A 15,041-nucleotide genomic window follows, 5' to 3' on the forward strand; every position below is an offset into this window, starting at 1 on the left:
GGTAACAGATGAGGAAGAAATTTGGGCTTGACTGAAGTAATGGGGGCTGTCTGTGAGGCCTTGCAGCAGTACAGCCCAGGTAATTTGCTGAGCCTGATGGGTGTCAGGGTCAGTCCAAGTGAAAGCGAAGAGAGGCTGGGATGAAGGCTGTAAAGGAATAGAAAAGAAAGTATGCTTGAGATCCAGAACAGAATACTGGGTTGTGGAGGGAGGAATTGAGGATAGGAGAGTATATGGGTTGGGCACTATGGGGTGGATAGGCAAGACAATTTGGTTGATAAGGCGCAGAGATCTTGAATTAACCTGTAAGCCTTGTCTGGTTTTAGGACAGGTAAAATGGGGGGAATTGTAAGGGGAGTTTACAGGCTTTAAAAGGCCATGTTGTAGCAGGCAAGTGATAACAGGCTTTAATCCTTTTGAAGCGTGCTACGGGATGGGATATTGGTGTCAAGTGGGGTAAGGGTGATTAGGTTTTAATGAGATAGTAAGGGGTGCATGATCAGTTGCCAAGGAGGGAGTAGAAGTATCCTATACTTGTGGGTTAAGGTCGGGGGATACGAGGGGAGGATGTGAAGGAGGCTTTGAACTGGCGGAAAAGGCAGCAATGAGGTGTGGCTGTAGCCTAGGAATAGTCAGGGAAGCAGATAATTTAGTTAAAATGTCTTGGCCTAATAAGAGAACTGGCAGGTGGGGATAACTAAAAAGGAGTGCATAAAAGAATGCTGTCCAAGTTGGCACCAGAGTTGGGGAGTTTTAAGGGGTTTAGAAGCCTGGCCATCGATACCCACAACAGTTATGGGAGCAAGGGAAACAGGCCCTTGAAAAGAAGGTAATTTGGAGTGGGTAGCCTCCGTATTGATTAAGAAGGGGACAGACTTACCCTCCACTGTGAGAGTTACCCAAAGCGCCTGTGATGGTCCAGGAGGCTTCCAAAGAGATGGGGCAGCGTCAATCTTCAGCCGCTAAGCCAAGAATATCTGGGAAGGAGTCAGTCAGAGAGTGTTGGGCCAGAGCTCCAGGGACTCTGACAGTAGCTGCAGGGCGAGTTGGACAGTCCGATTTCCAGTGGGGTCCCGCACAGATGGGACACGGCTTAGGAGGGATCCCGGGCTGCGGGCATTCCTTGGCCCAGTGGCCAGCTTTCCAGCACTTGTAGCAAGCTCCTGGAGGAGGAGCTTCTGGAGGAACCTCTGGCAGCTGCGGTTCAGGCATTTGGAGTTGTGTGCTGGAGATGTGGCTGGGGTTTGCCTCACAGTGGAGGCAAGGAATTGCAACTCAGAAATAAGGTGCTACTTGGCTGCCTTTACTCTATTATTGTACACCTTGAAGGCAACGTTCATTAAGTCCTGTTGTGGGGTTTGAGGGCAGGAATTTAATTTTTGGAGCTTTATTTAACATCGGGAGCAGATTAGGTAATAAAATAAAATGCATAGTAAGAATAAGACAGTCTTCTGACCTTTCAGGGTCTAGAGCTGAAAAGCGTCTCAGGGTTGCTGCTAAATGGGCCATGAACTGAGCTGGGTTTTTCATATTTGATGAAAAAGAGCCTAAACGCTAACTGATGTGGGAGAGGTCGGATAAAGAAAACGGAACATTAACCTTGACTATGCCTTCAGCTCTAGCCACTTTTTAAAGAGGAAATTGCTGGGCAGGTCGGGGAGGGCTAGCCGCGGAACGAAACTGTAAGCCAGACGGGGTGTGAGGAGGGGAGGTGATAAAAGGATTATAGGGTGGGGGAGCAGAAGCTGAGGAAAAATTGGGACCTAGCTTGGCCTGGCGAGGAGGACAGAGGTCAGATGGGTCTCTAGAGAAGGAAGACTGGAAAGACTCAGCGACGCTTGGGGTTGGGACTGAGGGGGCAGGTGGGAGGGAAAGAAGGAAGATTTGGGACGAATTGCATTGGGAACAGAGACTAGGGAGGGACCGATGTGTAAAAGAATGTCTGGACATCAGGCATCTCAGACCATTTGCCCATTTTACAACAAGAATTATTTAGATCTTGTAGGATGGAAAAATCGAAAGTGCTGTTTTCTGGCTATTTGGAACTACTGTCGAGTTTGTATTGGGGTTAAGCGGCATTGTAGAACAAGGTATTTAGGTTTTAGGTCAGGTGTGAGTTGAAGAGGTTTCAAGTTAAGAACACAGGCTAAGGGAGAAGAAGGAGGAATGGAGGGTGGAAGGTTGCCCACAGTGAAGGAGGCAAGCCCAGATAAAAGAGAGAGTAGAGACACAGAGAGAAGGAGTTCGGGGGTTCTTGCCCTCCAGAAAAGTGGGAAACGGGTCGGGGCGCGGAAGTAAGGGATTAGGGCACAAAAATAAGAGGTTGGGACGCAAATATAAGTGGCTGGGGTGCAAAAAAAGAGGTCAGGGTTCTTGCCCTTCCCCCAGAAAAGCAGAGAAGGGGTAGAAACAGAGAGAAGGGGGTAGGGGTGCTTGCCCCTCCCCCAGAAAAGCAGAGAAGGGGTGAGACAGGGAGAGAAGGGGTCGGGGTGCTTGCCCCTCCCCCAGAAAGGCAGAGAAGGGGTAGAGACAGGGAGAGAAGGGGATCGGGGTGCTTGCCCCTCCCCCAGAAAGGTGGGGCTTGCCACTAAGGGTGAAGGACCAAGGCAGACGTCCCTGCAGCATGGTCAGACACCTCTGAAATGTGGGCGAGTAATCAGAGAGGCGTCCCTGCAATGATTAAACACCAAGGGAAGGCTGCCTTCCCCAGTGCGTGACCGGCGCTGGCGTTTTGGGTCCACGGATAGAACGTGTTTCCTTTGTCTCTACTAGAAAATGAAAGGAATTGAAATTAAGAGAAGGGAGAGATTGAAGAGTGGCACCAAGATTGAAGGGAGAAAAAGGTTGAAGGATAGAGAAAGAGGTTGGAGAAGAGAGTAAAAAGGGGCCGCTTACCCGATTTAAAATTGGTGAGATGTTCCTTGGGCTGGTTGGTCTGAGGACTAGAGGTCCTATGTGGATTTTTCTCATGGAGCAAAGAGCAGGAGGACAGGGGATTGATCTCCCAAGGGAGGACCCCCGATCTGAGTCACGGCACCAAAATGTCATGCATGTCCGTGTGAAGAGACCACCAAACAGGCTTTGTGTGAGCAACATGGCTGTTTATTTCACCTGGGTGCAGGTGGGCTGAGTCCAAAAAGAGAGTCAGCGAAGGGAGATAAGGGTGTGGCCGTTTTATAGGATTTGCGTAGGTAAAGGAAAATTACAGTCAAAGGGGAGTTGTTCTCTGGCAGGCAGGAGTGGGGGTGCTCAGTGGGGGAGCCTTTTGAGCCAGGATGAGCCAGAAAAAGGAATTTCACAAGATAATATGACTTAAGGCAAGGACCAGCCATTTTCACTTCTTTTGTGGTGGAATGTCATCAGTTAAGGCGAGGCAGGGCATTTGCACTTCTTTTGTGATTCTTCAGTTACTTCAGGCCATCTGGGTGTATATGTGCAAGTCACAGTGGATGCGATGGCTTGACTTGGGCTCAGAGGCCTGACATATAGAAACATTATACTGTATTTTAAGTATTAATAAGATAAAAATGATCTTTTATATTATGTCTAGAATTTGTAACATAATGCATAACTAGTAATTATATCTATTAATTTAGTTAGAATATCTATTAAAACCTTTATTAACTATGAAAACAGTTTGTATTACTTATATGTTTTATATATATTTGCTGAAAATCTCAAAACTTGACTTCCAAATTTTATTTTCTATATGTTAATACTCATATTTTGTAGTATAAATGTATTAGAATCTTACATGCTAGGCCTTTTCATTCTCTTCCCATGACTCATTTTATCTAATAAAACTAAAACATACTATTAAAATGTAGGATCAAGTCTGTGATATTTACATAGCTTGATAAAGTCTATGTCCTTTATACTCTTTTAAAACACTCATGTTAACAAACATGTTCACTCTGTAGAGGATGAAAAAACTCCTTTTCCTCTACCCATCTTGAGTTCTCTTGCCGGGGCTCTACATTACACTAACAAAAGGCAGATTAACAAGAAAAAAACAAGTTTATTAGCATGTGCATCCTTCGTACAGATAGGAGCACTCAGAGATGAGTAACTCAAAGAGATGGTTAGAACTTAGGCTTATGGACCATTTTAACAAAAGAACAGTGAATTTGTAGTGCAGTGCTAAGACAAACAAAAAGAACTTTGAGTTTCTAGGGCAGCAAATTGTGGAAAGGTAAATATATGGTGGAGCCAAAGGAGAAAAAGGCTAGTTAGTAAAGTTGGTTACATAGATTTCTCTGATGGCACCATCTCTTGGCTGACAAGGGTCTAGAGATGTCTGCAGTAACTTCTCTTCTTCCTGGTCAGTAGGGAGGAAGCACACCTTTACAAATTTATGTCTTGCTCTTAGGCAAATAGAAAGTTGGCAAAGGGCTTTTCTTGCATCTGCTATCATCAATTACTTTCAGCTCAAAATAATCCTTATGCTAAAGTGACATGTTTTGGGGTGGTATGTTCTACTGCTATTCAACTCTTTATAATCTGTGTGAAAAACTTAACCATAACACTATATAGCAATATTTATGATTTTTTTAATGCCGGCCCTTTGATCCTACTGAACAAAACATTTCTCATTACAGTTTATCACCGGGCTTCATTTCCTATGGCTGCAAACTGTCTGAATAATCAGTGTATTCCCTTGAGGATGTTTGGTGAATCTCCTGGAGATGTCAGAAACTAGAAATATTTTGAACTGTAGGTTGTAAAATTTCCGATAACTAATGATTCTTCTGTTTGTAGACTGCCTGGTTTCTTTATATGAACAATTGTGCTGCCATTTCCATCAAAGGGATCTTTGGTTCAGGTGTGAAATCTTAAGTCATACTAAACACTCTTCAGAACTGTGAGTTTAAGAATCCTCCAAGGCTGAGGCAGGAGAATCATTTGAACCCGGGAGACGGAGGTTGCAGTGAACCGAGATCGCGCCACTGCACTCCACCCTGGGCAACAAGAGTGAAAACCTGTCTCAAGAAAAAAAAAAAGAATCCTCCAAAACTAAGTTAATCTTTTGTTTCTATATTCTTGCTAAAGAGGAAGAAATTAGATTTCTTTTGTTTAAGATGAACAGCAATGAGATTAGCCTTACCATTTTTGGAGTCAAATGTTGAGGAGACTAACACCTACTTCCTCACTTTTTCTTCCCCTATGTCTTATAAATTGTCTTCTGTGTTAAGATTTCCTTAGGTGTACTTCAAAGTCATCCTTATGGAATGGCCGCAGTTTCACTTAGTTAGATGAAGACTTGAGGACCAGTGAGGAAGGGGAATTATTTAGCTGATGTCAGAAAAGGGGGAGGATTTTTTTCATGATAATAAAATTATAAGAATTGTTTTTTGTTTTAGTCCACTTGAGCGGCCACAACAAAATACTGTAAGCCGGGTGGCTTATAAACAACAGAAATGTACTTCTCACAATTCTGGAAAGTGGGATGTCCAAGATCAAGGCAAGCGCACATTTGATTTCTGGTGAGGGCCTGCTTTCTAGCTCACTGGAGGCAGCTTTTTGCTATGCCCTCACGTGGTGGAGGGCATCGGCTAGCTCTCTGGGGTACCTTTTTATAAAGACACTAATCCCATGTATGATGCTCCTCCCTCATGACCTAATCACCTCCCAAATACCTACCTCTTAATACCATCACCTAGGGGATTAGGGTTTCAATACAAGAATTTGGGCAGGGGTGGGGTGAGTGTCACAAACATTCAGTCCATAGCAGCTATTAAGAATTTAAGAATTATATTTAAAATACTCAGGACCACCTATTTTTGTCTCAAGGAAAAACAATATAAGAGTAACGTTGTAGAGCAAAACACTTGAAGTATATATGAAATAAAAAGACTATACATTTAAAGATAGGCCGTTACTGGAGAGTATTTCTTGAGATCATTGAAAATTAGGACTATTTTGTAAAATCAAAGATATGTATTGCACACCTTCAATGGTTAATGCACATTAGGCACAAGATGAAGCATAAGACACACACGGTCCCTTCACCCAAGGCTGTCACCTACTAGTAAGGGAGGTCATACATCCAAATAATAGAAGAATCACCAACAATCCAAGATTAAGGTGCATTCTCGTATAACAATGGGAGCTCTGTTAGAAGGAAGACATCTACAAGTTTTCACAAACCGGAAGAGCTTACAAAGACAGTGCGATTAGCTTTTAAAGGAAGGAGAAGTTCTGTCTTTAAAGAAAGACTCTGGATTGGGTGAGCAGCTTTTATTAGAATGGAAAAAAGAAAATAGTACAGAAAAGATTCAGAAGACAGTATGAGAAATATTCAGAACAGGCAGAGGAAACTACATTTATTGGAACAGAGGTTATTTAGTTGCCTGTATTGTTATTTTATTTTTGGTGGCCTGTAAGACATGCTAAAAAGTTTGGACGTTATTCCCTAAGTCAAGATATCGCCTTTCTACACAGAAAATGGAAACAAGAACATGAAATGGTGTCCTAACAAACAAATGACAACAACGAAAGCAATTCACAGATGCCAAAAGATTGATTATGTCGTTTACAGGGTGGAAATTTTCATGCTGCAATTTTTTGGGAAATGCTAATTAAAAAAGAAAAAATAGATGTATATACACATTCGTAACATGTATACCAACGTGTATATTGTATATGTATGTTATATGCAGTATATACACATAAATACATGTAATTTTACTACATGGCTTCTAGACCTTTTTAGGTCAAAAGTAAATCTTTAGGTGAACAGTAAATCTTTTTTCCCCCCAACATCTCTCCATTTTTCCTTTCCAAATATATCTTTACTGAAGGAATTATTATACAAATTTTTTAAAAAATTCACTACAGAATCTTCACTTTTTTTTTCAAAGCACGTATTAATACCTCCCAAAATAAGGAATTTGTTCTTTCGATATTCTCTCTAGTATGGTAGTCATAAAAACAAATGTAGCCGTTAACATTAAACTAAAATAAATTAAGGCTTTAATGTTTCCATCACACGGGCCATTTTTCACGTGCTCAGTAGCCCCATGCAGCTGGTATTGAATGACAGACATATTTCCATCCCTGCAGGAAAGTCGTATTGGACAATAGTGCTTTAGATAATGAACAGTTATTATTATTAAGTAGGGAGTTGAATTAAGAAAACTTAACACGTGGACATTGCACAGAAAAGATTTCAGTTTAGAGGATGTGCTAAAGACGGAATGTTGCAATCCAGGTAGAAACTTAAGGAACTTGAAAACACTGCATAGTTGATAAATCTGTGTAAATAGTCAGTGAAAGTATGTAAATGATATGAAATGAACATGTTACAAGCCCTGCCATCAAGACACATCTTCTAGGAAAAATGACTGCTTTGTACATAAATAATAAAACCTAAGATACACTTGTAGAAAGCCAAAAAGTAAGCATTAACGACACTTTAAAACAGTAGCAATTTTTTCCAAGGGGTTCAGGGAAGGCTTTATTGAAGAAGTGAGTGTTAGGATAGCTGGTGAGATGGAAAGTAAAGTTGACAACTAGAGATGGAAAAGGAAAGGTTAAAATAATTGTTAAGAAATAGATGATGGCTGGGCGCGGTGACTCACGCCTGTAATCCCAGCCCTTTGGGAGGCCAAGGCCTATGGATCACGAGGTCAGGAGATCGAGACCATCCTGGCTAACACAGTGAAACTCCGTCTCTACTAAAAATACAAAAAATTAGCCAGGCTTGGTGGCAGGTGCCTGTAGTCTCAGCTACTCCGGAGACTGAGGCAGGAGAATCGCTTGAATTTGGGAGGCAAAGTTGCAGTGAGCAGAGATTGTGCCACTGCACTCCAGCCTGGGTGACAGAGCAAGACTCCATCTGAAAAAAAAAAAAAAAAAAAAATTAGAAAAAAAGAAATAGATGATAGTTTAATGCTCCTTTCAACTCTCTTATAAAAATTTTTCTAATTATGTCCTGTTAATATCATGACTCAGTTCATTTAATTATTAATTTTAAAGACCTTACAAATGACTCCATTTCTTTTTAAAGATTTTTATTTTTCTCAAACTCCCACTAAGCTATTTATTTTCAATTTGTGTGTGATAAATTGGAAATCGTGTGCTGAACTGTTAAACTGATGAGCAAACAATTAAATGAAGATAAGAAGCTTTAAATTTAATACTTAGGAAATATAATATTCAGATTATTAAAGGGATGTTATGGTAGATTCATTTATCTAACTACAACTGTGACGGTTTATAAAGTCGCCAAAACACTATTGAGGATAATATTGGATAATCTGTCATTTTGTGAAGTAAACATCGATTTAAAAACTGTTTGCTTTATTTAATATTAAAGCTAAATTTTACATTTAAAATAGATATAGAAGAAAATTTTATTCTAAAGCTTTGGTTTGATTGATTAAATTACTATATTTCCTAGATATTAATGGATACATTTGATTTTCAAGATTTAGAAATGACAAGGTAGTCATCTTTTTAAACAAATTTTCATCAAATACACACTGTAAAAATACTAGCTAGGTAATAAAAACCTCATTTAATGCTAAATATTCAACATCATGTTAGGTACATAATTGAAAGCAGTATTTTCTTCAGTTCTTTAGCAAAAACGCTAAATGCCTACATTTTCCCTCTGTGAGTTTTAATCTGAATCAGAGATCAGAATAAATCAGAGGTGAAACTTACCACGTGTGTGTATGTATTTGTGTGCCTGTATGTTGGGGAGTAGGATAGAGGTTTATGTGTAGTCATCAGAGTAGATTGCAGATGTGTAGTTTGGTAAAGTATGTTTGATCTTATAACAATATCTGAAATAAAAACTAGAAACTAAATTTCCTGAGAATGTTCTTCTCAAAAGAGAGAGCAATGGATCTCAGCACAATATGGCATGGGAGTTGGAGAGCTTAACCTTCATTCCTGGGATGTGTCGTCCATTCTCCAGTACTGCGAGAAGTCCTTATGCTCTTCAGAAGTACATTTGCATTAGAGATGGTTGAGAAGCACTGACGTAAGTCAACTGGTATCAGTGCAGACAACTTATAAACGCAGGGACAGGTGATAAATAGCAAATATATTTACAACTTGAAGTCCATATAATGAACTAATAAAGATAAGTTGGAATAAATGATTGCCTAAAGAAGAAATTAGGGTTTGTATCTCAGCTCTTTCACTGACTCAACTATGTATTATTGACAAATCACTTAACTTGGTAAAATTTTCTTAATGTCCTCATTTGAGAATAGATGAGGTTGAATGAAATCTCTAAATCTTCTTCAGCTTCTGAAGTTCCACAATTCCAAGTCACTAAATAAAGCTATGAATCTTGTTTCTGGGTCTAAAATAATACCACTATAAAGGTATTCGGAGAAACATTAGTATCTTTCCAAGCATAAATCTAATTAATTAGGACAATTGGGGGATTTGGAGTATACAGCCAAATTGTTCTCTTAATTACTACCTAAAAGACACATTGTTTTAAGAAATGTAAAAATTTCATCCACATAGAATTTAATACGTATAACATAGTGTTTGTTTATTTCTCATTGAGTGAGGGTGGAATGAAATTGAGTAAGGGCGTGAGGAAATGGCAAACTTTCAACATTCAAATATTCCCTAGGGCTCAAACATTTTAAAATTGGCTCTGGGCCCAGGGAGCACTTAGCACAAAATGATATTGAAGGCACTATAGTGATATTATTTGACACTGGATTCGAGGCAGTTGATAGTAACTGCCGTTACTGAAAAGTAGCAGTAACTGAAAAATGTACTTGATAAGCTTTAGCAACAAAAGTCTATTATAATATTTGATGGTGTGGTAAACACAGAACATTGGATTCAAAACAATATTACCAAATAAATTTTAAAAATGGAATAGAACAAGGCTTTGCTGTCTGTCTACTTCCAGTACATGGATAAAAGGTAATACCAAAATCTTTGTTCTCTGATCTTAGTTTCTCATATTTTCAACCCAATTGTATACAATGGAAGCGCAGTTAGAAATTAGGAAGAAAAATATGATATTTTCACATCACCACAATAACAGACAGGAATTTCTTTGTATTCCTCCAATAGGCACTGATATCTACCAACTAACCAACATTTATAACCTTACTACTGTCACTTCTAACAATGGATTCAAGGATCGTTGTCCCTTGAGCTCTGAATCCTGTCCACTCTCACTTTCTCATGAATTCACCGAGCATTTACCATATCTTTACTAAATAATTAACTTCCCCCTCTGAAACAGATCATTCCTGTCTGCATAAAGATAGCACATAACATTTTGTGTGTTTGTTTGAGACAAAGTCTTGCTCTGTGTCCCAGGCTGGAGTGCAGTAGTACAATCTCTGCCCACAGCAGCCTCTGCCTCCTGGGTTCAAATGATTCTTGTGCCTCAGCCTCCAGAGTAGCTGGGATTACATGTGTGCACCACCACACCTGGATAATTTTTATATTTTTAGTAGAGATGGGGTTTAACCATGTTGGCCATGCTGGTCTCAAACCCCTGACCTCAGGTGATTCACCCGCCTCAGCCTCCCAAATTTCTGGGATTATAGGCGTAAGCCACTGTGCCAGGTCTGGCATAACATTTCAGAGGCCTTCCCTTCTCATCACTTCAGCTCCTGTCGAGGCTGCTTACTTCCCATGTCTCAGAATCCATTACCTCCCACTTAACCCATCAGTGTCTAGAAAAGTTGAGTATTCCCCCAAATTTTACTTTTTAGCTTTTATGTTCCCTGGTTTAATCAATTTTATTTTCTTCCTCCTCCCCTACTCTCCTTCTTCACCTCCAGTTTTTCTTCTTCTTTTCAGCCTCTAAATACTACAGCGCTTTTGAGATGTAGCTTTAACTTTCTCCCTTCTATACTCTCGTCCTAGGTGATCTTATCCAGGCTTTTAGCTGGAACTATCTCAACACAGATAAGTCCAACATTTATATCTTCAGTCTAGACCTATCGCTTAAACTCGAAACTCTAATTCAACTGTATCTCTGCAAAGATGCCTAACAGGGATGGCAGACCTGGCTAAAAAGGACCCCCAATTCCAGCTGCTGCTTCAAACGTGCTCCTCCACCAGCCTTTCCCATCTCTGAAATGGCACTAGCTTTGCTCATTCGCTGGAAACAGAGCCTGAGGTTCATTCTGTATTCCTCAGTTTTGTTCTGCCACACTTTCTTCTAATTATTAGTCCATCTCTTTTCTAAGTGCAAAACATATCCTGAGTGTATCTCCACAAATGCCACCCCAAACCATCATCATCCTCCCTTCTGGACCTCAGAGCCTCTACTCTTTCTGCTGCCTCAGCAACCTAAGGGATCCCCTAGATTCCAAATGCAGCTGCATGCATCCTAGTCCCCACAAAGCAGATAGTACACTGTTGGTAGGTGACTAGAATTGAATTCATATGAAATATTTTGGCAAATAGAATAGTACAGAAAGTTACAACAAAATCCCCACATCTACCTCACGGAATTAATACATGTTACCTTTATTATAGTTACCTGATTGCTTTAATGAAAATGTAACAGTATAAAAATAGTCGAACTTTCCTAATACTTTTTGTTATTCCCATGACTCATCCTTTTTCATTCCCTCCGAGTAAACAATATTTTGATCTTTTTATGAGCCATTTCTATTTTTCTTGATATAAGCTTATCCATAAAAATACGCAATTTGTGGTTCATCTTTTAATTGTGTATGTGTATGTTTTCTCAAATAAGAAATTTTACTTTAGTAAAGTTGAATTCATCAATATTATTTCTTATAATGTTTAATTTGTTGATTTTTTTTTTTTTTTTTTTTTTTTTTGAGACGGAGTCTCGCTCTGTCGCCCAGGCTGGAGTGCAGTGGTGCGATCTCGGCTCACTGCAGGCTCCGCCTCCCGGGTTCCCGCCATTCTCCTGCCTCAGCCTCCCGAGTAGCTGGGACTACAGGCGCCGCCACCACGCCCCGCTAATTTCTTTTTGTATTTTTAGTAGAGACGGGGTTTCACCGTGTTAGCCAGGATGGTTTCGATCTCCTGACCTCGTGATCCACCCGCCTCGGCCTCCCAAAGTGCTGGGATTACAGGCCTGAGCCACCGCACCCGGCCAATTTGTTGATCTTATTTAATAATTTTTTGGTACCCTAAGGCAGCAAAGGTATTTTTCTAGACTGCCTTCCAAAAGTTAAAAATGTTAAGTTTGCTGTTGATGTCCTTAATACATTTGGATTTCTTTTTAAGATATACTTTGGTGTAGACAAGTTATTTTACCTTTCCCCCTTGCAGGTAGCCAGTTGTCCTACACCATCTGCTTAACATGAAATGCTACGTCTGGCATATACCAAGCTCTCATATTCCTGTGGGCTTATATTACTAGCCTTTAAAAAAATCCATTTTTGGTTTTGTCAATCTTTTACTGTGTCTTCATTTTCTATTTTACATTTTTGTTTCTATCTTGATTTTTCTTCATTTTACTTTCATTTTCTTCTCATTTTGAAAACTTCTTATAATTCGAGTCTGATGTTCTGTCCTTTGTTTTCTGACACTTATTTCACACATGTTTTCATACATTTAATTTTATGAGTTTCTTTCTAATCTCACTTTCGTTATATTACAGATTTTGGTGAATAATGCTTCAAAGTCATTTAATTCTACATAGTTTGTAATTTCCATGCTTTCAGTGCTCCATGAATTTTTACAATTGTGTTTTATAATTCAAAACCCATGGGATGTATCAGCTGTCTCTTTGTTTTGTCAGATGATATGGATTGTTATTACTTCCTCTTTTGGGCCATAATTCTTTGTAAATACTTATACATTTTTAAATTGAAATTCATATCATTTACTTTGTGGGATAAGCTCTAATGAATATCTGTGACATCAAGGTTGTATAGGGCGTTCACATCTCCCATTGCCGCACTCATTGGTTTCGGATTCATCTTTCAGTTCATGCAGGATGTTTTGGATTCTTTGACTCTCCTGAGCTGCTGCTTCACTTTCCTTGAGCCAATGTGTGTAAGTTTTCCAGTCTACAAGGAAGGAAATGCACTTTGAGACGCTGGGCTTTAGGAGGCTCAGTTTACCTCCCTCGCAGGGTCTAGTCTCCACATTTGAGAGAGCATTCCACAGAAGTTTCAAACCTGATATGGCAAGGGCTTCTAACAATGATGAAGGCCTTGATTTCTCCCTCACCCTCTGACACTGAGGGTTTTCTCCTTTGTTTCCTTCCTGCTTGGCACTGTTTTGAAATGTTGGTGCCCATTCACATATACACCATGGAATTCTATGCAGCCATAAAAAAGTATGAATTCATGTTCTTTGCAGTGACATGGAGGAAGCTGGAAACCATCATTCTCAGCAAACTAACACAGGAACAGAAAACCAAACACCACATGTTCTCACTCATAAGTGGGAATTGAACAGTGAGAACACATGGACACAGGGAGGGGAACATCACACACCAGGGCCTGTCAGGCAGTAGGGGAAAAGGGGACGGATAGCATTAGGAGAAATACCTAACGTAGAGGACAGGTTGATGGGTGCAGCAAACCACCATGGCACATGTATACCTATGTAACAAACCTGCACATTCTGTACGTGTATCCCAGAACTTAAAGTATAATAATAAATTTTAAAAATGTTGGTGCTTATTGTTACATTTTAGGTATCATTTCTAAGGGTTGGTACCAGGAGGGGATCCTGTGGCAGTAGTTCAGTTCTGCATTTTACTGTATCAGGATAATCTTTTTATGACTGGTGTCCATCATGCAACTCCCCTTTCTTCAGCTTCCAATAGCTTGCCCATACAGAGAGGAGACATCTACAAGATCTGGCCTCTACCTACCACTCTGACCTTATTTTGCAACACTTTTGTTACTATTAGAGAGACCCTGGCCTTCATTCTGTTCTTTGTACACAATTAGCTTATTCCCACCTTCCATCATTTGTATTCATGTTTCCTTATGCCTGAAATAGGTTTCATCTCATCTTTTCATAGTTGCAATTTTTGGCATGAAGGCCTGACCTCAAATTTCACAGTCACAGGGCAAAGACAACTACATAATCTGTGGAGCCCAGAGCAAAATGCAAATGAATGGCCCTTGTTTAAAAGGAAGTAAAAGGGTATAATTGAAGGTACTAAAATATAGGTCTTCCTTCTTTCTTCTGCAGTCACTCTCTCAATGTGATATGATGTTTGTTGTTTGCTATTTCATACTTTCCTAAGTAAAAAATTAAATTTTAAATTATTAGCATAAATTATAATGCTCATCTTTATATTATGCAATGCCAGTTTTATATGCAATATAATAGCATTTAACTCATATGCAGAATCACCAAAATTACACAGTTCGTATTTTATAGCTCACATAGTAGGAAGTATTGTGTTCTTATTAGTATAATAAAGATGCTGCACAAAACTATCTCAGCTGTTCTTATTTGACTTCTTGATATGCTAATCTACCAATACTCTCTGCCTTTGATTTACTGATGAGTAAGGAAGGATAGAAGGGAAATCACTTTCATTGCTAGTGATTGACTAATACGGTGAAGTACTGTAAGAAAGGATATGGTGGGGTTCTTAGGGCATTCATGGTTATTGGAACGTCATTGCCTTTCTTCTGCATTGGAAATGGAGCTATCAGCACCCCTCTTACTCAGTCCTAGTTATAACTTGCTTACCTGTGCCTGCTTTAAGTCTTGCTGAGCTATCATATACTGTGGGTCCACCTGAATTCCGTGCTCATGGAGCATCATGGACATTATAGATGAATGAGGCTACAAGGACCATGCATGCCGAGGCTGCGCATATCTTTTCTGAAACAATAGTTGTTTGGAGTGAAAAGTGTGCACTCAGTATGGCATTGCTGTCCTCAAGGCGTCTGGCCAACATGAGGAAGGAAAGATGATACCAATTATACCCCACGACTTCCTCCTCCCCCACTGACTCCCAGTTTTATTTTCACCTGCATCATCGTTCTCTCATTTCCAGTTTTTGTTTCTTTTTCGATACTAATTAATTTAGTTCTTACTTTTCATTCAGGAACACACTGTTTCATTTCACTCTATAGCTCTTCCCG

This window comes from Mandrillus leucophaeus, unplaced genomic scaffold (assembly GCF_000951045.1).
Source record: "Mandrillus leucophaeus isolate KB7577 unplaced genomic scaffold, Mleu.le_1.0 Scaffold62, whole genome shotgun sequence".
NCBI lineage: Eukaryota > Metazoa > Chordata > Mammalia > Primates > Cercopithecidae > Mandrillus > Mandrillus leucophaeus.